The sequence below is a fragment of the Hibiscus syriacus genome, unplaced genomic scaffold, assembly GCF_006381635.1.
Source record: "Hibiscus syriacus cultivar Baekdansim isolate YM2019G1 unplaced genomic scaffold, ASM638163v2 tig00111131_pilon, whole genome shotgun sequence".
Lineage (NCBI taxonomy): Eukaryota > Viridiplantae > Streptophyta > Magnoliopsida > Malvales > Malvaceae > Hibiscus > Hibiscus syriacus.
In genome coordinates, this window is record NW_024062991.1 from 1,396,713 (window position 1) to 1,421,511 (window position 24,799).

At 36.2% G+C, this 24,799-nt stretch overlaps 2 pseudogenes; both read left to right on the forward strand.

Moving 5' to 3' along the window:
* The first annotated feature begins 1,384 nt into the window (after window positions 1–1,384).
* LOC120154543 lies at window positions 1,385–23,794 on the forward strand (annotated as a pseudogene).
* LOC120154544 lies at window positions 14,471–18,246 on the forward strand (annotated as a pseudogene).
* Window positions 23,795–24,799: the final 1,005 nt, after the last annotated feature.

The following is a 24,799-nucleotide window of genomic DNA, read 5'->3' on the forward strand; positions in this document are numbered from 1 at the left end:
AATTGATGATTAGATGAAAATCATCAATTAATTAATAATTAATACTCTTTATTGATCTGACATCACTTATATATCTATAATAATGATGTAATATATGTCATATGTACATAAATAATGACGTGACATATGTTACATGTCTAAAATAATATCGTGTCACATGCTAAATATACATGAGTGATGACATGACATATATAATATGCCTAAAGTAATAAGGTAGAATATACATATGTATTCTATAATTATTTAGTGAAACATTAAAAATATTTTAAATAATTTAGTTATGGAAGTTGTTTAGAGACATCATCCTAGTTATTGAAGTTTGTTTTGATTAACAAAATCTTTAGTATTCTATGTTTATCGATGCCAACAATTTCTACGTCATCCAATATTACTAACGTGACTTGATAATGATATGATATTTATTAAAAAAAATAAGTAATTAAATATTTTAAATATTTACTAAATACAACAATTATAAACCCCCCCAAAAATCGATCTAATCTCTTAATTTCACTTAAATAAATAATAAAATTTTAAGAATTTTTTCTAATCGTTGTGTTTAGTAAATACTTTAACCTAATCACTTAATCCACAGACAAAAGACTCACGATTATGTTAGTAAAAAATGTCAACAAATTTCTAAGGATAGGTTGATGTCCCTAAACAGCTTTAAAGGCTAAATTAATGCAAAAAAATTATGAGTGAAAATTATAAATTAAGTATACTAAAGAGACAAAAGTAACCCTTAAACCGTTACTTTTATGTCGTTGGTAATTTTGAAACTATTATAATTAAGTTTTTATTCCTTTCAAAAAAATTTGCTAGTTATTTTTAGGACACTGTTAGTTTTAAAATTAATGAAATTAAATACCGACATCAAATTTATTAAACAACCTTTTAAGACCTTTGAATTTTGAAAATAGTGAAATCAAGCTTTTAATCTCTTAATTGTTACGATTTAATTACGTTTTAGATCTTATTTATTTTAAAATTAAATAATTTAAGTTTAACTTTATCCCCGTATACATCACACTCTTGATGCTGAGCAGACGTCACAAAGTCAATTAAGACAAAGTTGTTGCGTTGTTGAGAATTGCTTGTAAGAATCTCAGCTGCTTCCTTTGATATTTTTAAAATTTTCTACACATTTCAATTCATGTCGATTTGGTCGAATTGAAAATTTTTCAATATTTATTTTACCAAATTGGCAAATTCGCCAAGAGGTCCAAGCCCGTCTGAAATGTCCCCGTCATTGAATTTGACAAAATTGGAGATGAAGGGATCAACAACAGCATGGTGAATCCGTGATGCATGGATCAAACCTCTTTGACCTTTACACCGGATATAATAGGTTTTTTTTTAAAACAACAACAAAAGGAAATTTTGGCAGATCAAATCGAATTGGAAGTTGGAACCCCCTCCTGCTTCCGCTTCTGCTCCTTGTTCTTCTTGTTCTGTAGCTCTTCACAGATCATCGAAGAAACAAGATGTTGAAATTCTTGAAAGGAGTGGTAGCCGGATCTGGAACTGGGCTCAAGGATCTACCTTACAACATTGGGGATCCTTACCCTTCCGCTTGGGGCTCTTGGTCTCACTTTCGCGGCACCTCCAAGGTACTTCTTTCCCACTGTTTTATCCTTTCTAATCTCTTCCTCAAGTCTCATAAACCTTTAATTCTCTCTCTTTCTCTCTCTTCTTTCTTTAATGTTTTCAGGATGATGGATCGGCGGTCTCTATCTTTTCTCTTACCGGAACTAATCCTCAGGACGGCCATTTAGCTGTTGGTCGAAATGGTGTCAAGCGTCTTCGAACTGTAAACATTTCATCTTATTCCCCGCCTTTTCAATCCCAATTGTTTTCTACGTGTTACGTTTTCTTACAGCTTTTGCTAGAATTACCCAATGCCTAAAGTTGTATTACTATTGGTTTCTATTATTGTTTCATGTACATCTCAATTCCCGTTTTCCTTATCCGGAGAGATTAGACTTTTTGCGTCTTTTCTTTCTCTTGCTTCTTAGAAGAAACTAGAGTCTCAGTTGTGTTTGTATGGTTCTTGGATTCTGGACCTTGGTTTGAGATTTCTGCTTCTTTTCACAGGTGAGGCATCCAAATATTTTGTCATATCTTCATAGTACTGAGGTTGAATCTTTTGATGGTCCTAGTCCAAAAGTTACAATCTATTTTGTCACGGAGCCTGTTATGCCATTGTCAGAGAAGATCAAGGAACTCGGATTAGAAGGTACACAAAGGTCTAGCCCTGATTTGATTAAACTGACATATATTTATGAAATATTTATCTTTTTAGCACCGTTTGATATATATTTCTCGAAGTGGCATCCTTTCGGTTGAGCTGGTGAAAGACGCGTCTCCGGGAACGCGCTTTACCCGTATTTTCGCTGACTCGACTGTCACGTGTGGAAGTCGCATCCCTAGGGACACGCCTTCACTGACTCGACTGCCACGTGTGGAAGGCGCATCCCGGGGTCGCGCCTTCCATTAAATGCCATAAATGCCCACATCCGTTTTCCCTAACTATCCCTCCTCCTCCCTTATATAAACCCCCTCAACCCTCCCTCATTCTTCACACCAAAATCATATTCTCCTATCTTATATAACTCAAATTCTCTAATTATTTGAGTTTTAAATTTGTTATTAGTGGTAAGAAATTTATTTTTATTTTAGTATTTTTTTAAATAGTTTATATTTTATATATATTATGTAATATTATTTTTTTATTAAAATAATATTTATATAATTATTATTTATTTAGAATTATTAATTTTTTTGTACTAATTATATTGTTTTGTCTACAGTTATAATGGAAAACGAAATGCTGTTGCGATTGGATATTGATCATATCTTCAAATATTTTAGTGATATGGTAATATTTTTTTATAATTAATGTCAATATTTAAGTTTATTTTTATTTTAAAGTTATTATGAATTTATATTAATTTTTATTTTTTATAATGTATATTATTTAGGATAATGATCGTATTTTAGAGACTTTTATTAAAAATCCACGTATACCGACACCGAAACGTATTTTGTCATATTTGGCTTCTACCGGGTTCGGGTACATTGCAACAATTATTGGCGGTTGTAAACTCGAACATGTCCTAATTTCTGCACTGATTGAGAGGTGGAGGCCCGAGACACACACTTTTCACCTTCCATGTGGAGAGGCCACAATTACATTGGAGGATGTCTCTATGCATCTGGGGCTTCCCATCGACGGAAATATGATGTGTGGTATGGCGGATGGTGATTGGCAGTCAATGTGCATTGATTATCTTGGAGCTGCTCTGCCAGAGTTTAATGGAGGTAGAATAGCTTTATCTTGGTTGAAAGTTAATTTTGAGGTTTTAAATGAAAATGCTTCAGAGGATCAAGCAAAGGCATGTGCTCGGGCATATATTCTACGAATAATTAGAAGGATATTGATGCCCGACAAATCTCACAACCAGGTGCATTGTATGTGGTTCCGCATGCCTTTCTTATACCCGATCGTGAATGAACCATACGTATTCCCCTTATTGTTGAGGTAATTTTCGAACTAAATTTTGATTTAAATATTTTCAATTAAATAGGGTGATATTTAGTTTATATTATATTTCATAGGTGGTCGATGAAAAGAAAGGACCATAAAAGTATACCTACTGGTTAGAGAAAATTCGTTTACTTATTGATACGAAAGCTGGGTCTGAGGTATGTTTTTAAATTTGTTTAATTATTAATATTTTAATTTAAAATGTTAGATATAATTAGAATATTTTATTTATTTGAATGTATATTATATTTCAATTTCAGTGGATACCTTATGCGAGCGATGAAGTGAAGGCTTGCATCCCACCCCACCTTAGTGGGTCATTAGAGGTATGGATATCGGTTATACCTCTTATATGTTATGCTATTATTGAGTGACATCCAGTTGATCGCGTGCTCCGTCAGTATGGTTGTACGCAATATATTCCTGGAGCACCCTAGGAATTTAGACGACGTGCATAACATAGATAGACGAGGAAAGAAAGATGTTAACTGGGTGGTGAGACACAGAGATTGGATTGCGCTTTGGGAGAACCGATATACACTGTTGGCCCCTCGACAATATTACGCTGAAACTGGTCATATGGTTACGGATAACTATATGGACTGGTTTAATGAAAATGGGAAGCCGTTTCTACTTTCGGCGGAAGCACGAGGGGTTAACATTCCTAGGCGCCGAGAAAGACGTCAACCGTCTCAATATCATCGTCCCCCGACGCATGGACGGAGAGAAGGCGCTACCGGTTCTGCATCAGTCCCACCACAACATCCTTATACGTCGATGCCGCAGGGGTACATGCCTAGCCCTCCACTTCATATGCCAACCCCACCAGTTCATATGCCATCTCCGCAGGGTTACATTCCGAGCCCGCAGGGTTACATTCCGAGCCCGCATGGTTACATTCCTAGCCCGCCAGGTTACATGCCTAGCCCGCAGGGTTTTATACCATATGGAGGTGCATATACGACTATGTTTAATGATCCAACATATGATTCATATGCATCTTATTTGGCTGGTGGTGCTTCTCCGCAGATACCTCAATCTCCATCTGGATCACAGACATCGATGCCAATGTTTCCACAGTTTTCACAGTTCCCGGGGACTGGTGGGATTGTTACTAGCACTCCTCCAGGGTCGTTATTTTATACAGGCCCTTTAGCGTCATCTACACCAAATGAAGAAAATGCTGCTGATGATGATAGTGAAGACGAGGAGACTGAAGAACAAGTTCCACGAAGAAATCCTCCACGAAATAGACAACCACCGCCATGTGGAACTCATTCGAGAAGACGACATCGGTGATACAGTTGTATTTTAATGTTATTTAAATAGTTATATTTCAAAATTTTATGTAATTTGATTATGTAATTTAAATGTTTCATGGTTGTTACATACATATATTTTTAATGTTATTTTTATTCACATTTAACATTAAATGTTTGATAAATGTTTTTAAAATACAAATTATATTATTCAAAATTTAAAATAAAAATAATATTATTCGAAATTTAAAATTAAAATATAAATTACAGTATTCGAAATTTAACATTAAATTTCGACTTAATATTCCAATTGTATTCGAAATTAAAAGTTATATTCCAATTATATTTCACAATACTTAAATTGAAATTAAATTTATCCATACATATGATTTTATCATTAACATATATATTAAAACGTATACATTAAAATCAACTTATCACTTCACATTTATTCGTAAAAACATCTCGATGCTCATTCCATACAATTTCAATGTAACAATCAACTTATCACTTCACATTTATTCAATTTATCCATAACATTTTATCTAATTTATTCAAACTTCACATAACGTTTTAATTTAAGTTATGAACTTAAATTAATATATGTATAATTTATTCTTAACTTGCTGAACTTTCAAAAGAAGTTAAATTTTGGTTATAATTTACCTGATTTCACAATCCATCTAGTGTCCCCGAGGGACATGAGTGACATAATAGGGAAATCATACAATATTCTCTGACAAAATAATGGAAGGCGCCCCCCGGGAGCGCGCCTTCAAGTCCCCTGAGAAATAATAGGTACTGATATGAATAGTGTCCCCGAGGGACATGAGTGACATAATAGGGCAATGATAACATATTCTCTGACAAAATAATGGAAGGCGCGACCCCGGGAACGCGCCTTCAAGTCCTCTGAGAAATAATAGGTACTGATATGAATAGTGTCCCCGAGGGACATGAGTGACATAATAGGGCAATGATAACATATTATCTGACAAAATAATGGAAGGCGCCTCCCCGGGAACGCGCCTTCAAGTCCCTTGAGAAATAATAGGTACTGATATGAATAATGTCCCCGAGGGACATGAGTGACATAATAGGGCAATGATAACATATTCTCTGACAAAATAATGGAAGGCGCGCCCCCGGGAACGCGCCTTCATGTGAATAGTACTCCGATTATAGACACTATTATATGCAACGTATTATAAACTTTCAAAACAAACTTCAGTTCACAAGCTTTCAAATTCTCAAATTCCCAAACTCTAAATTCTCAAATTCTCTGAAAATGAGTTGTCTTTCTGTTGTTGTTTTGTATGATGGAGAAATTAAGGAAGTTGAAGAGGGGGTTGTTTTTGAGTCAGATCATTATATCCCCTTAACCTTGAAGAGAAACATCACAATTGAGGAGTTAATAACAAAATTTTCGTTAAAGATTCGTGTAGTAGGCCAGAGAAGACTATCTTCACTTCAGTACATATTTCCTACTGAACTTTTTCCGCTCACGTATACATCATTTCAGCTTTCAAACGATGATGATGTTTCTATGATGGTTGATGCTCATATGGGGAGTTCACAATCTCTTATTGAAATGTATGCCAATTTTATTGAGGTTCGTGCAACTCGTGATCTCTCATATTCCTCTCACTTTGCATTGCATATCAAGCTGATCAAGTTGATAGCCCGACACAACTGATCTGTAATGATTTCACATCATTAATGGCGGATCCAACGCCAGATACCATGCCATCAAGTTCAATAGGAAGGCATTCATCTGCAACTGCTTATGATCTCAACCCACGTGGCTTCACCAATAATCCATATGGCAACATCTATTCTACTTCAAGGGGCAGACATTCATCTGCCAATGTTTTCGACTTACATATGGAAATGCCAACGAGACGACAGTCTATTCACATCCCACATGATACAATGGCCTCAAGTTCAAGGGGAGGACACGCAAGCGGGAACTTATTTGACCTCAAAATTAGATTATCGGAGGAACCCTTATCTCCACCAGAAGAACCTCTTCGGGAGCCAGGTGCAGATGGTGCTGAAATGGGCTTATTCGTTGAACATGACTCACCACAGTTTAACGTACATTCTGATGATGACGAGGATGACGTTCCGATAAATACAACACCAGTCGAACTTCCTGGACATATGTATGAGACTGATTATGATGCAATGTATGAGCCTGAATTTCCAGATCTTCCTGATGTTGGCAACTATGGACTTCAATCATTAGTCAATGACGGTAATTTACGTATTGGAATGGAGTTCGCATCGAATGAGGAAGCAATGATGGCAATAAAGAGTTACAATATTCGTAACTCAATTAAGTCCAACGTGACAACGGATGTCAATAGATGGCCCGTGTATCAAAGAGGAAGAGGAAGAACAACTTATGGGAACTAACCAGATACAACGATCCTCATACATGTTGTGCAACAGGTATAAACCAGGATTATCCCAACTTGGACTCCAACATTATTTGCCAAGCAATCATGCCCATTGTGAAGCAAAGCTCTCATATAGCTGTTGCAGTGTTGATTTCTGCTATACAGTCATAATATGGGTACACTGTCTCATATAAAAAAGCGTGGTTGGCAAAACAAAATTCCATTTGCAAACTTCATGGCGAATGAGATTCCTCTTACAACGAGCTGCCCAGTTGGTTTCATGTTGTGCAAAGACTTAATCCCGGGACAATTGTTGAGTTCGAAACTCAACATCATTACGTGAATGATCGAATAGTTCGCGATCGCTGCCAATTTTACCGTGTCTTTTGGATTTACCCTCAGTGTATTAATGCAGTCAAGTACTGTAAACTAGTTGTCCAAATTGATGGTACTTTCTTGTATAGAAAATACAAGTAAGTTTTATTATTGGTTGTGGTCCAAGATGGAAACCACAATATTCTTCCTGTTGCGTTTGCCCTCATTCAAGGAGAAGACACTGAGTCTTGGGATTTTTTCCTTAAAAATTTACGTTTACATGTTGTCACCAGGGAACGAGTATGCATTATTTCAGACCGAGGAGCCGGGATAAAAGCAGCAATGGACTCTTTGGGTACAATGTATAGACCTCCATATGTTCAACATCGTTATTGTGTCCGTCATATTGCTGCAAACTATTACGGAAAATACAAGAAGAACGATGAACGTCAGTTAGTCGTGCGGATGGGTATGTTACTTTTTCTCAATTTTTCTATCAATTTCTTATTACTTATTTATACTTCATATTAACTATTACATATTCCTAATGGCTTAGGTTACGAACTCTTACCTCAAAGGTTTGAGTCGATTTTACAAGAGCTGTTTGGCAAAAATAAGAAGGGGTGCGAGTACATTATGGACATCAGCAAAGAAATGTGGAAAAAATGCATATGACGGGGGGTATCGCTATGGTCATATGACAACAAACTTGGCTGAAGCAATAAATTTAACCTTAAAGGAGGCGCGTCATTTACCAGTCACAACGTTGGTTAAAATGACTTATTTTCGTTTGGGTCAACTCTTTGCAAAGCTCGGTGGACAAGCTCTTACTTGGATGCAAAACAGCCATATTTACCACCCAAGACTAGTAGTTGATTTACAGAAAAAAATGGCTGCATCAAATGGGATGTTAGTTACAAATTTTTCTCGCACCCGTGAATTGTTTCGTGTAACCGAAATGCCACTTCCGCTGCAAGGGATTGGAGCTAACTCTTTCAGAGTTAATCTGCAAGAGAGGTGGTGCGATTGTGGTTTCTTTCAAACACTCAAATATACATGCTCTCATGTCATTGCAGCTTGCTCACATTCGCATTTGGACTACAAAAATTATGTTGATCCCGTATACCAACTTTCACAAGTATTCAAGGTATATGAATTTGAGTTTCCGCCCATAGGAAACGAAAGAGACCCAAATGAGATTCGAACTTGGCTTACAATTGTACCAAATCCATTGCTATTGAGGGACTCAGGTCGTCCAAAATCTACTAGAATACATTGTGATATGGATATTCGGGAGAAGTCAACAGAACAAAAACGATGTGGACATTGTAGAAACATCGGACACAATAGAAAAAAATGTTCAGCTCTGTTATCATCATATAACCGTTAACTCTTATGTAATTAATATTGTATTTAAATGAATGTTTTTGTTTCTAATAATTCAATGTTATTGCATTTATATAATTTGTCAATGTATGTACACCTAAATAATTTTTTTTAACTTTTAAATACATAAATATTTTCAATATATTTATTTAATATAATAATTAATATTATTAGTTATAAAATTTTTTAAAATATAATAATAATTCCACCTTCTAAGTAGAGAAAAATATTAAATTAAACAAATTAAAAGTTATTAAAAAATTTATGTATACGATGACACATTTCATGTTCTGATTGGATGATTAAATTTATTAAATTAAATTTTCAATAAGACTAATTTCATAAAATATGTAAGTCTTGAAGATTAAATATGTAATTATACTAATTTATTAACTTATGCATCAATATTTTCGTTAAATATTGATAAGAAATGACTAAATTGATAACATTTAAATAATTAACTGATAAAATTAATAGATCGATAATCAAAATCAAAAATAATAATATAACCATATGTGTAATATTATAATTTCATACATTTTTCCTATAACTACAATAAAATCAAAACTGGTTTTCATATATTGTTCTATCATATTAATGTAGATAATTCACTCCACCTTTAACACACATTAACAAAATATATTTGATAATTCTTACATTATAATCGAAACACTTTACATAATATATTACTAATTTATAATAATAATAAAAATAAAAATATTTATTATTAAACAAAATACCAGCGTGGCAGTCGAGTCAGTGAAGGCGCGTCCCCGGGGATGCGCCTTCCACACGTGGCATCTAACTCAGCGAAAACACGGGTAAAGCGCGTCCCCGGGGACGTGTCTTTCGCCAGCTCAGCCGAAAGGGTTCCACTTCCAGAAATATATATCAAACGGTACTAAAAAGGTAAATATTCGATAAATATATGTCAGTTTGGTCATATCGCCCGCTTCCCCTGCTTGTATTTGCTATTTTGCTAGCTCTGATTCCTAGAATGGATGTACATTTTAGTTTCTGACACTTGAATTAAATTATTCTCTTATCTGAAAGTTTATTTTCCCACATTGATGCCATCATACATAGAAACTTGAGAACATGATTTGTTGTTTAAAGAATAATTTTAGATTGTGATTTCTTTTGCTGGTAGGGATGAGTATTATGCTTGGGGGCTGCACCAAGTTGCTAAAGCTGTTAGCTTTTTAAATAACGATTGCAAACTTGTGAGTATTTCAAGCTTTTGCAATTCGGATCTTTGTTCATTGAAATTCTAAACACTTTTAGACACGTTGACACATGTTTTCCTTTTTGTACTTGAGTGAGAGCAATTAGCAGGTCATGCCGTAGGGAAATTGCACTGCTTTAAATAGAATACGTTATCATTGAATTCAATATTGTGATTTCTTTAGTTTTAAGGCACTCTTATGTCTTTCAAAATCATTCTTTTCACTAGCTTTGGATGGTACAGGTTCATGCAAATGTTTGTATGTCAAGTATTGTTGTAACACAGACATTGGACTGGAAGTTACATGCTTTTGATGTTCTATCAGAATTTGATGGGGCAAATGCAACTGCTACAGGGCCAATGCTGGTAATGCTTGTGCTTGGTTGTGAGGAAAATGTTTTGAGCAATTTTTGAATCTCAACATGACATGTATACTACTAAATTTTCAAATTCAAGTAGGTACCATGGAATGATGTCTAAGTATCTTCTTAGAGAACAAAGTTCTTCTGAGTGAGTCCTTAGAGATTACATATTAAATTTAGTATACTTGCAATCTGTGTAATTTTTTCAGCATCTGATTTACAAGGATGAAATACATTATTCAATTTTTGTATCCTTTCTTTATTATGCTCATATTACAAATTTTCATTTTTCCATCTTATGCTATGATATCCTTTATGCAGACCAGTCTCTCTCTCTCTCCCCCTCCATCTCTCTCTCTCGCGCTCTCACACACACACACATCTTTGTGGGACTCTCAAGGTCAACTTTTGATTCTTTGTTGTCAAAACTGCCTGTGGATAATTCAATTTAATCCTCTGTTTTCGTCAGCAATATGAATGGCTTGTTGGATTACAATACAAGCCAATGGAGCTGGCAAAATCTGATTGGGCCACAATCAGAAAATCCCCACCATGGGCAATTGATTCTTGGGGTTTGGGTAAGTTCATAATATTCTTTTGATTTTGGTGTAATAAATTAGATGGGTTTATGAATAATTATGGTTAAACACTTAATTTGTGCGAATTCTTTAAGCATCCAGTAATTTTCACATTGATCTCTTAGGTGTATTTACATCATGAAATTCCATTTGGACAATAGGATGTTTCCTTGCAAGGGTTGGGAGTTGTTACTGGCAATTTTTCATTTCTTTTAGACACTAGTGTTGACTGAGAGTGATGCAGGAGCAGATACTGCTTAGCTTTAGATGTTCATTTGGATATGTGGCTAGTCAGCATTCATCTGCTTGAGTTTTATAAGTTTAGATTTATTTAAAAAATTTAACAATTCTTCTCAACTGTGTTTTATGCGCTCTGTGTATGACATTGATAGCAGAAAATGTATGGACACATGCATGTATCTAAAGTGGACTAGTGAAAAAGAAGATAATAATAATTACATACATGTAATTTGGTTCATTTTGTGTTATTTATTGGTTTTTTTCTGCTATCTGATCTTCTGTTCAATCTGAACTTTTTCTTTAATTTGGTAGGATGTCTTATTTATGAGATTTTCTCTGGCTTGAAGTTGGGAAAACTGAGGAGCTGCGCAACACTTCTTCTATTCCAAAGGTTTGTGGTTATTATTGGTGCTGGTGGTCACATTCCTCGGTTCGCTTGTGTTCATATGTGCTTCCATTTTGATCCCCGGCAAGGTTCATTTTTGTATTTATCTGCCTATTTTCTTGTTTCACAGTCTCTGCTTCCAGATTATCAGCGGCTATTGAGCAACATGCCTTCTCGCAGATTGAATACATCAAAGCTTATAGAAAATAGCGGTAAGTTTCCTTTACCAAGTCTCTAGTAGTTTTGCCAGCAGTCTCAGAAATCCAGCAGTCTGCTTTATGAGCATGAGACTTTATGTTCAACTCTTGGAACAACTACATCTAATTATCGACCTCTTTGGAGTGGCATGGAGTGTGCTTTATCCTTGCAAAGGAGGTTATGCTATTTTTTTATGTGGTTGCAGGTTCCATAATTATCCTTACTAAATTAGTCGAACTGTTTTCTTGAATATTTTGTCTTCATTCTATTATTTCTAGGTTGTGACACTTTATATTCTTTTTTTTATAAGAATATAAGGCCTCGTTAAAAATTCCTTTTTAACTGTCCGTTCCCTTTAAGGAGAACAAACAATCAACGGAAAGAGGAAAGAAGTGCCTCAATTTTTATTGAAGCAGGGGTTTAAGTACCCAACATTACAACCAGAAACAAAGAAATTACCCCTTTACAAAGACAAAACCCCACCTTCAAAAACTCATATCCTCACCTCACCCAATCCCTTTTTTAGCCAATTCATCAGCTTCCCTATTGGCACTTCTTACAATCAACCTACAAATTACATCTTTAGCTAAAATCAAGGACCTAATTTCCCTAACAATACATTCATAGCAAGAAGGACAAGGGGAAGAAGTTTTAATCCAATCTAAAGCTACCGAGCAATCACATTCCAAAATGAGACGACCCAACGAAACCCAATTTGAATCCAAGAATAATTTCAACCCCGCTTTGATCGCCTTCAATTCAGCAAGGATTGGAGGACCTATCAGAAAAAAACAGCAGCGTACTGTTGTTCGAATCCCATAACAGGCCACCAATGGCCCCCTTCTTCTAATCACTCACTACTGCACCATCAACTTTAACCTTAAAAAAGCCTTCGGGAGGGGGAGACCAACAAGTGATTTTCGCTTCTAATTTTCGAGGGACAAACAACGTCCGCCAAACAAGGATCACCCGACAGGGAATCCAACGGAACAACCATATTCAGATGTTTAGCTAAAAACCAAGCTGCCAATCTGAATCTTGTTAAGAAGGACAAATAGAGCCTATCTAAGGAGCCATTCTCAAACACAATATTGTTCCTAGCCTTCCACACGGACCACAAAACAGCACCTGGAATAAATTTCCAGATTATGGTCTTTGGGACAAAATCATCCCAAGAGGATAAAAAAGCTTTTAAATCACCAGGAAGGACTGTTGATACATTCCATAAACGTAGGAAAAGACTCCATAACTCTCAAACGACTTTACATTTAATGAACAAATGATTAGAGGATTCTGGGAAGAGCTTACACAATGGGCAAACATTGTCCGATTCATCCAACACCCCTCTTTTCACTAGCTCTTCTTTGACTGTAATTCTTCCATGCACCGCCTACCAAACAAAGAATTCTATCCTTGGAGGTGCTAGTCCTTTCCAAACAACACTATCCCAACTTTTTTCATTGTTTCCTTTATAGGTCATTAGCTTCTAGCAAGACTTGACCGTGTAAACGCCTTCACGATTTCCATTCCACATCACTCGGTCATCCTCGGCACCATCAAGAATAACCAAACTTAATTCTGACATTAATTCGAGCCAAATATCCAGCTCCCAATCGGCAAGGTTCCTTCTCAGTTTAACATCCCAAACCCAACCTGATGAACAAAAAGATTCGAACTCGGCCACCTTACCTTCTTTATTGGTGGACAATACCTAAAACCTCGGAAATTTGATCTTCAAGGGAACATCGAAAAGCCATTTATCATGCCAAAAAGAGATCGCGTCCCCCTACCAACTCTCTGCTGGAAATGGGACCAAAGGCAGTCCCCAAAATCGTCGTCCTCGATGAAATTGTTAACCATTTCCCTCAACATCCAAGAGGCTTGGGGATGATTGGCCTTGGAAATTGACAATTCTTTACTGTCTAGATTATATTTGCAACATAATATCCTCTTCCACCATGAATCCCTTTCAACAATTCTTCAATTTGGTGGGTTCCTCCCCCTTGGGGTTCGTAAAACTAAATGTGGATGGTGCAATGGTAAAGGGATGGGAAAAAGGAGGAATAGGTGGATTGATAAGGGATAGTCAAGGAATGATGCTTGGTTCGTTTTTTGAAAGGGTTGGGAGTGGCCCTCCTATCCTTGCAGAGCTATTGACTATAAAAAGAGGGTTGCTACTTTTGGAGGAAATAGGATATGTTCCTATTCGAAGGATTATCCTCGAATCGGATTCTCTAACTGCGTTGAAATGGATCAAAAATCCGACTATTTGTACTCCTATGTTTGAGTCTTTGGTGAAAGATATTTCTTCTCTTGTGGAAGGTCAGAATATTATAATTAGGCATACTCTGAGAGCTGCCAATTGGGAAGCGGATAAGTTAGCTAAAGATGGAATAGGTTGATTAAGAGGTTGTGTGTTTGGGTTGTGTGTTGTGAGTTGTTTGTATTAGTGCAGGATGTTAGGTTTTCATTTTTATGTTATAACAGAAGGTTGTTATGGAACAGGCTTTGTATTATTGTTTTGTTAATAAAATCATAGACACTCTTTTCCTCCTTTCAATGTCCTTCACGCTACTGTTGTAACATGGAGGTTATGAAGGGGGTTTTTAATGAGGCTTACTCATAATTCTATAAAAAAAACCAAACTTCCAGACCCATTTCCCAAGTAGAGCCCTGTTCATAAGGTCTACGTATGGAACGCCCAAACCACCTTCCTCTCTCGGTGAGCAAACAAAATCCCAATTTATCTAATGAATTCGTTTGAATTCCTTCCCACCACCCCAAAGAAACCTTGCTAAGAAAGAATTTAGTCTCCTATATACAATCAATGGCATCAAGAAAATTGATATGGAGTACATAGGTAATGTAGATAATACAAACTTTACCAACACCAGGCTGCCTTATATTCTTATAAATTGAGGATTAGTTCTCCCTTTTGAAATTTTAGGTACATATAGCCTTGTAGTTTTGGTTATTACTATTTTGTGGGAAGCATTTGGAGATAAAAGAAGAAAGTAGTGTTTCTGAGTTCACCCCCCTACCTATACAAAATAGGGAGAAAAAAGAGACAAATGAGGATCTGAAGTTTGAGTTGTGGGAAGTTTTCGTAAATAAGGTAATGCAGCTGGCAGGAGTTGAGTATGGGTGATGGTTTGAGATGATGAAGAAAAATGCTACACTTTTTGAAAGTGAAGTTACTTTGAAAGCTTTATGCTTGGAAACATCAATTTCTCAGTTCCTTATTATTGTAATAAATTTTCTTTTATCACGAGTTTCAACAAGGAACTCTCTGTTTCGTATGGTTCTTTTTAGTTCTTCTGAAGTCTGCTTTGAGAAAGCATTGTTGTTTCATTTTTTTGTGTGTATAAGATCTTTTTTGCATATGTTTCCTTCAATAGTTTATTTGATTTAACACCCATTCATTTAGAGTAAAAAGCTAGTGAGAGAGCTTCTCTCTAGATTCCAGGCGTTTTTAAAATGTTCATTCTTTGAAAACCTCATCCACACTCCCCTGCATCACTCCCTTCATAACCCAGTGGTCGTCCATCGCTTCGCTGCCGTGCCAGTAACCGTCAATAGGCTCCGACCGTCGCTCGCCGGCATCAGAAAAGGAAGAAAAATACAGCATTCGAATCCTCTCTTCACCCCAAGCATGGAGATGCTGGTTTTTTCAAAATCGAAATAGATTGGAGTAGATCTAGAAAAACTTTTAGTCTTCCGATTTCCGACGAATCTCTCCCTGACGATCCAACAAACGAGAGATCGAATCTCTCTCCATCCTCGAGTCTTGGGTTAGAGTTTCAGGAGCCTACTTTATATTCATTCCTCACATGTCGGGTGCTGGAATCCACCCTTATCACCAGCAGTAGCCTCCGGTCCAAGCTCCTCCGCCCTCTACAGTTGCGCCTTCTCACCCACCTGGCCCCTCTCATCATGACGAGGTTCGTACTATCTTCATTACGGGTCTGCCTGAAGATGTCAAAGAGAGAGAGCTGCAGAATTTACTGAGATGGCTTCCAGGTTTTGAAGCTTCGCAAGTGAACTACAAGGGAGAAAATCCTATGGGTTTCGCTTTCTTCTCAAACGCACAATTTGCAGTTGCTGCCAAGGATGCCGTTCAAGAAATGGTTTTTGATGCCAAGTCGAAGTCCCTTTTGCACATAGAGATAGCAAAGAAGAATCTATTTGTTAAAAGAGGAATAGCTATAGATTCTGATGCTTATGACCTGTATGGATGTTATCTTGTTCCTCCAGTGCCAATGCCAATGCCAAATCCAACTCCTGTACTAGCTCCAAGCATTTATGTGCCTGTTCAGGCTAGGTATTGCAATGACAAGTCTGGTGCAGTAGCAAAAAGTGGGAGAATCAGTTTTAATAATTGGTGGAAGGAAGGTGTCCCAAAAATCAGGAATGGGTTCAGAATTAGTTGCTATACGCTATACGTTGAAAACTTACCAGAGAAGATCCATTGGAAGATGTTTGGATCTTTATTTTGCATCCACGGTCAGATTATTGATGCTTTCATTCCAAACAAAAGAAATACAAAGAGGGTTCATTTCGGGTTCATTCGCTTCGCAACAATTGAAGAAGCAAGGAAAGCGATCTTAAAGATGAATGGTTCTCACATTGATGGCAACAAAATTGGTGTCTCTTTGGCTAAATACAACCCTCGACGGCTTATTGGAGAAAGTCTTCGCCAGTTATCCACCGAAAGTCTGAGATGGAAGTTGTTACAAGGAATAATCTTTATGAAGTAGAAGGTGTTGTTGACGAAGATAAACTTCAATTGTTGGGAAACTGTCTAATGAGGTGATGCAAGAACTTTATCAAAATCGGCAATCTTGCTAGCCAAACGCAAGACAAAGGCCTTGCTGGTTTCTCGTTAATGAGAGCTGTTGGGAACGTAATTCTAATGATATTTCAAGACTCTGCTACGTTGAGAAATGTGAAGAATGAAAAATCAAAGACTGTTGCAGAGTGGTTTTCTAAAGTTGTTGCTTAGTCAGATAATCTGGTTGTGGGGAGTCGTCGAGTGTGGTTAGTTTGCGAAGAGATTCCTTTTCATGCTTGGAATTGGGGTACTTTCAAGAACATTGCAGCTAGGTGGGGCAATTTATTAGCAATCGACGAAAGCTCTCAATTTCCTTCGTCTTTTGATCGGGCAAAAATTCAAATCCTCATAAAGGCTCAAGTGAGAATTGATGAGTCGCTAGATTTGAAGGTCGATGCTAATTTTTTTAAAATCCTGGTGCATGAAATTGAGCCTTCCTTCAAACTAAAGTCTTGGGTCCTTGAGGAAAGCGATGATTCATTAGAACTTTATTCTTTTGGTGCTTCGTTGGACAATTCTCAGTCAGGGACGCCAGTGTTCTACTCAGGTTCAAAATGCTCCGACGAAGATGTTGCAATTGAAGCTACCAGACTAGAAAAGGATTCACTCCGAAAGAGTGCCAAAGGTGTTGATAATTTGAGTAACAAATTTGGTGAGGATGATATGATTAAAAGCGGGTCCGTTGGTGTTGGGTTTGGGTTGTCTTCACCCCTTGTTCAGATTCAGGGATTCATTCAACGAAGGCTTTGGATCATTTGGACTTAAATATTGTGGAGCATCATGTTCATAAATCAGTTGACCCTTCTGATGGAGTCAGCCCCCGAGCCTCGGAAGATGTTCTTATGATGGGCCTCTTTCCTTCTAATGGTCTATCTAATGACGCAATACAATTACGGGAAAATTCCTCAGCAGTGCCCCCTCTCCTTGGAAAATTAAGAAGAAATCGTGTGGTTAAGAAATGCAAGATAAATAAAGGAGTTTATAATTAAGTTGCAAGGACATTTTGATTGATTGGAAGGAAGTGTGGTTTTGTTCCATTGATGATTTCTTTAGGAGCTGTTTTTTGTGTCTTTGGTTTGCAATGGAGCTTTCAGTGGAGTTCTCTTCAAAGACTGTTGATTTCGTTTTTATGGTTGCAGGTGGTATTTTTTCATTTTTATTATGTCCTTAGGTGTTGGGTTGTTTTTCTTTTGTTGGAGGTGTAACTTAAGATTAGGGTGATTGTCTCTAGGGCTTTGTGGTTGAGGAGGTGCGATTTTTAGGTGATTCTGGTTTTTTGTAATGGTCTCTATCCTCGTATGAGGGTATTCCGTGTTGTCATATGTATTGGGTGTTTTATTTAATGAAATATGAGGTACTCTTTTCTTCCTTCCAATGTTTGTTAACATACTTGTTAGTTTGTGGACGAATAAGAAGAGAGTCTTTAATGAGACCTCCAACTTTTATAAAAAAAATAGTTTATTTGTCTTGAAATGCCTTCTTCTCTGTCAAGTTTTCTTTGTGTTAATACTACATTCTTAAATTCTTTTATTGCCAGAATATTTCCAAAATAAATTGGTGGACACAATACATTTCATGGAAATTCTTAATTTGAAAGACAGTGTTGAGAAAGATACTTTCTTTCGTAAGCTTCCTAATTTAGCAGAGCAGCTTCCTCGCCAAATTGTGTTAAAGAAGGTGCAATCTTTGGAATTCAACTGTGATAAGTTCTCTAAGATAATCATCCATGGTTTCAACTGCCAATTTATGATTTCATAATTTGCTTTGCAGTTACTTCCTTTGTTAGCCTCTGCCCTTGAATTTGGTTCAGCTGCTGCCTCTGCTTTGACTGCATTGTTGAAAATGGGTTCTTGGCTTCAACCTGAAGAATTTAGTCAGAAGGTCATTCTATTCATTATTTCGGTTTACTTTATACATATGATTATATGTTTGACTGTTGAAACATGTTACTTGTTCTCTATTACTTTTGGCTGAATGGATGGTATCTTCGTTTTTCCCTGCAGGTACTGCCTACAACTGTGAAACTTTTTGCATCTAATGACCGAGCCGTTCGAGTTGCTCTCCTACAGCATATTGATCAATATGGGGAATCTTTATCAGCACAAGTTGTTGATGAGCAAGTATGCAATCCACAGCAAAGTGATTTTTATTTTTCTCCCTTATTCAAGAAAATTTAGTTAATTCATCCTCCTGATAATATTGCAAATGAGTAACTGTTGATTTAAAATTCTAAACTAGGTCTACCCTCATGTTGCTACTGGATTTGCGGACAAATCTGCATTTCTCCGAGAATTGACTCTCAAGTCCATGCTTATATTGGCTCCTAAGGTATGGTATGCTCATTTATTGATGCTAGCATTCATGTTTCTTAGACCTATTATTTCCTAATGGATCTTTGTCAATCTCATTTTGGATAAGTCAAACTAGACGATGTTTGTAGATACACTTATCTACATATAAGGAAGCGTTGAAAAAGAATTTAACATATTTGTCTTGGCACACCTAAGTTCAACACTTGAACCAAGAGCTGGCAACATAGGGTAGCACGACTCTATTTTTGGTTATGAAGAAAAATAAGATTGTTTTAATAGGAGATACCTTGGTCTAAAATATTAGAAGAGGTGTGTCGAACTTTCCATGTTGTGGCCCAAGTTGCACCATCCAGCTAAGCATTGAAAGCAGGGAATTCTCTTTTGGCCCATCGTGTGTTCTAATGTTTTCGTCATATCTCTTTCGAGAGTCTATTGTGTTCTTAGTTATGTTGTTGACTTATTCAAGTTACTTTTCAACTCTTACTAGCTTGCAATGTCATTCACGCAACTGTAAAAGGAACTAGCAAAGTTTATAAACATTTGATTTATTGACTTTATAGATAGTCGAAAGATAGTTGGAACTAGGAGACTAAGTGAAGATGTTTTTCCATTACTAATTGTGATCTGTTGAGTGGTATGGAAACTTATTCCCCAGCGACCACTGCTAAAAGTTATCATCTTCAAATGAATGCCAAGAAATAAATTAAGAAATAAATGCCTTTTATATGCCAATGGTCTTAACTATTTTTGGATGTGGATAATGTAGGATAACAATGTGTAAGGTCTTGTCGTGTGCGAGTTTCAATTTCTTATTTATGTTGTGTCAAGTAGAATGGAGAAAGGAGTTATGAAAAAAATGGAAATGAAAAACCCCAAGAGGTTGAGTTCTATATGAGCTTGTGATTTTAATACTATATAATCTTGTTTCATTGTCTATTTTGTAGATGCTTTGTGATGTTTTTATTATTTTTATGTAAAATTGCAATCGAGTCTTTTCGAAGTTTTGCTTTGACTTATTCTCCTTTGCAGCTTTCGCAACGTACTTTGTCAGGCTCATTATTTAAGTATCTTTCCAAGTTACAGGTACGCATCATTTGGTATTGTATTGTAGTGTTCTATGTTTTTCTTTTGGGCTCAGTTTACACACACACATATATATATATATATATATATATGACTTAACCCAGTCACTGACCATCATTTGCAAGGGAATAATGGAAAGCAACCAAAAGTTTCTAGTTCTATAACCTTAGGCCTGCATAACCAGTTTATAATAACAGCATTATTATATTTATATAAAGTCAACCTACAAATTTATAAAGTATTATAAACTGTCAATTTATCACACTTCTAAATAAAAATTACATTACAATTCTGAAAATTTTAATTTATGGTTTAAAAATTAAAATATCATATTTAGATAAAATTTTTCTGTGTTTTTGAAAGTTGACAATAAAAAAGTTTATATATAAAATATATATAGATCGCTTTTCAAATATTAAAGAAAAGGATAAGGCTTGGGTCCAACACCTAACACCCAACAGCAATGCATTTTGGTTTGGTGTGCACCAAACAAACAAAAGGCCATGCTATTGTAGAGAATCGTTTAAATTAACAGTAAAGCATTTTATCTAACTGGATAAAAAGGTTTATTAGTATCAACTTAAAAAGATTAGTGGTGAAATTGTCTAATTTACCATATGGAAATCACCAAGGTGTCTCCATATATATTACTATTATGAGAATGTTAAGTTTCTCATTTAATTTGTTTGAGGATTCTCATACAGGCTAAAACAATGTTCTTTATACATTTGGCGTGTTGTGCAGGTTGATGAAGAGCCTGCAATAAGGACAAATACCACCATATTACTGGGAAACATTGCAAGCCACCTAAACGAAGGGGTTAGCTGATTCTAGGCCTATCCTTGTTAGTATCTTGAGTTAGCTAACATTATCAGCTGAGATAGCAGTGTTTAGTAGTGATCCTCTTTCTTTTAGTGTCAACTTATATGCACCTTGTTAAGTGTAATTAATTGTCTGCTGTTGAAAAATTGCCACATCTTTCCCTAATATTGTAGACATGGAAGAGAGTTTTGATCAATGCATTTACAGTCCGTGCATTGCGTGATACATTCTCTCCTGCCCGAGGAGCAGGTATTCTTGTTTATGGCTAGTTTCTGATACTCATGGTTTTTAAAAATTTACAGCATTTATGTTCTTGGTTTTTTGGTGTCATCAAACTAACATGAAATTATATTGTGCCAGGAGTTATGGCCTTATGTGCCACCAGTTCTTACTATGACATGACTGAGATTGTTACTCGGATTCTTCCAAATATTGTTGTACTCATTATTGATCCTGACAGGTTATGTTATTCTTGATTGGTTTGTTAATTGTCAACTTTTTATTATCATCCATCAGTACATGAAGAATGCGCTCTCTTGTCTCTTTAACAGTGATGTAAGGTTAAAGGCATTTCAAGCAGTTGATCAATTTTTACACATAGTGAAGCAGTATAACGAGAAGGTGAGCTTTAAGATGCCTTCATCTCTCCCATTTCTTTTTATTGAATTTAGGCAAATGCCAACTTAAATGTAGTTTTGGTGTTGACATCAGTGTTGTTGTTTAGGGTTGATTTATGGTTTTATGTTTCTGTAAGGGGTGTATTTCTCTGTTGTATTTATTATGTAACATTCTTGTGATTAATGAAATACTAAGGCACTCTTTTCCTCCTTCCTCTAATCAAGGAGTTTCTCTACGAGCTCCATTAATTAAGAAGGGGTTTTTAACGAGGCCTGCAATTTCTATAAAAAAAAAGTAGTTTTGGTGTTATCAAGCACGGAATAAATAGTACTTCTTGTATTTATCTATAACTTTTACCTGTTTTCTTGTTCAGCATTCTAATGCATTCAGTACAAATTTTCTATCCTTAACGATACATTTTGTAACTCTTAGTTTGTAGATTCTAAGCAGTAAATCATGTTTTGACCCAGGCTACAACTTAAAACTATTGTATCTCTTGGTTCTGCAAGGATTGATCTGGATTCATTCATTTGCATTTGATCAGTGTATGGCTATGTTTGATAGGCAATATTTTATTAGAGATCTCAGGCTTGCAGGGAACATATAACTAATTATGTGTTCTTATTCAAAATGTCTTGCTGCTTTTAGGTCATTATCTCTCATCTTCATTGTTCTTTATCTTAGTTTTTAGTGTGAATTTTTTGGTTCCGCCAATAGTGAAGGCGTATCAAACCTTGTATTATTATCATTATCCATATCAAACTTAACTATTTCATCTTTATACAGGCATAAAAAATGTTATTTTAATATTTAACAGTTCTAAGAAATCTTCAATATCAGCTATGGTATGCTATTTTCTTTTTCTAACGCTTTTTGTCTATTGTTCTTTACAGGGAAATGCTGGAGATAATGCTGATGCTGGAAGTTTAGGGATTTCATCAATGCCAGGAAATGCCGGTTTACTGGGGTAAGTTGGGAATATTTGCTGTAGTTGGTGATATCACTTATCAATATCATGGTAGATGTTTCAGATGGAATCAGTGACCTTAAAACTTTTATATTACAATTCGTTTGCTTTTAAGGCGCATTAATTTTTAATCAGCTATATTAGGTAAAGGATTTATAAAGGCAAATTCAGAAAATTTTATAGCCACTTGATGGATGATGTATCTCATTGGCAAGGTTGTAATTTTGGTTGTTCACAGCTAAGATTCTGACCTTGCAGATGGGCCATGAGTTCCTTGACTCTTAAAGGCAAAGCTTCTGATCAAGCTCCAGTTGCTACTGCCAATTCCATCAAGCCAGCCACTTTCTCAATCTCGACATCCAACCAAGGTATTTCATGCAATTATTGGAGCCTATTATTTTGGAAATAAGTCATACAATCCCTGCACTTTTGGTCTTTACTTTTGCTTGATTATATGTTGTTTTTCTATGACAATCTTAGGACTAGTAGAAACTCCAAGTACAGCACCAGTCCACCGTGTAAGTTCCAGCACAGATTTTGCAGATCAATCTATGCCTCCATCTCCTACTTCGACCGATGGATGGGGAGAAATTGAAAACGGCATTCAGGAAAAACTAGACAGTGACAAAGATGGATGGGATGATATTGAACCCCTTTATGAGCCAAAGCCATCTCCAGCCTTGGCAAATATTCAGGCAGCTCAGAAGTGTCCTGTTTCACAGCATAAACCACAAGGTAGTATTATTCTCCATTCAGTTGTGTAATGTAGGAGAAAATGTACTTGTTTAATGAGATATTTGTGGAAATTTGAAGATTTACATTTTGGGTTGTCTGTTTTATGTTTCTTTGCTTTAGCTTATACGAGTTTGAGACCGAAAAGTACAGTGAAGGTGGCTAAAGATGAAGATGATGACTTGTGGGGTTCGATAGCAGCCCCTCCTCCGAAATCTGCTTCAAAACCATTGAATGTAAAAGCAGCTGGAGCAGTTGATGATGATGATCCCTGGGCAGCTATTGCAGCCCCCCCTCCAACAACCGAGGCAAAGCCTTTATCAGCAGGAAGAGGCAGAGGAACTAAAGCAGCTGCTCCCAGATTGGGTGCACAGAGGATAAATCGGACATCCTCAACTGGGATGTAAAATCACAAATGGAGGAGAAAAAGATCAGGTTTTGTATACTTCTTCTGTACCTGGAGACTGGTTTCACATTGAAATTTCATGAAAATCTGTGTTCGTAATGTGGGATATTGTTTCATATGTTTTCATTCTTTTGCACAAAATGTAAACTGCTACCCACTTTTTCCATTGTTAATATAAAGAATCTTATCCCTTGAGAAGACTGGTGAGCAGTTTTGATCATGTAATTGTATTATTGTGTAGGGAACAGTATAAACCAAGCTTTAGATGTTGCACTCCTTGACAGAATATATAATCAGAGTTTGATGTATTCATCTGAACTCCGTTGTATGAGGAGAAAATTTCATTTCAATTGAAAGCATGTACTGTAGTTAATAGAAAATTAAGCATGATGAGAATAATTTAGTGAAGAAACTGAATTGTTTTCCTTGTCCCAAGCAAACATATCTTTTTTTTTTTTGATAAGATTTGAAGGCCTCATTAAAAATCACCTTCTTGATTAATGGAGTTAATGTGTAAACTCCTTAATCATCTGAAGATAGAAAAGAGTGCCTTATAACCTTATTGAATAAAGTAGGAATTACAGGAGAAAACCCTAACCCTTACAAATAATCACTCGAGAACAAAATACATAAAATTCAGCCTATACCAGCTTTTGCTAAGGCATCAGCCTCCATGTTAGCTGTTCTTGTAACCCATCTAACAAATCCCCCAAGCAAACATATCATCCAAGAAACCCATACAATAGGTTAGAGATGCTTTGCTTGTGAACATTTATTATTGTTGCGGAAATAATAATTCTTTTTTAGATGCATGACGTCCAACCCTGAGCTCTGAACCGATTCAATAATCCAATGAGTAAGCATTATTATCTGAAGTAATTGTGCCAAGTATCATCAAATGGGGGATGTCTCGATAGGATTATTGAATCGTCTAGGAATATATATCCAACTGCTCCAACTGAACCTCTGGTGTTGGCTTTCTGCCGAAACTTGGCAGTCTCCCCATCATAGATTTCTTGTCGAGTATTTCAGGCGGAGGCCCTGCCCAAATGTACTTGTCATCCAACATTACACGTGCCCAAATGTACTTGTCTCCCCATTTATTGGAATCCCTCATATAATTTTCAA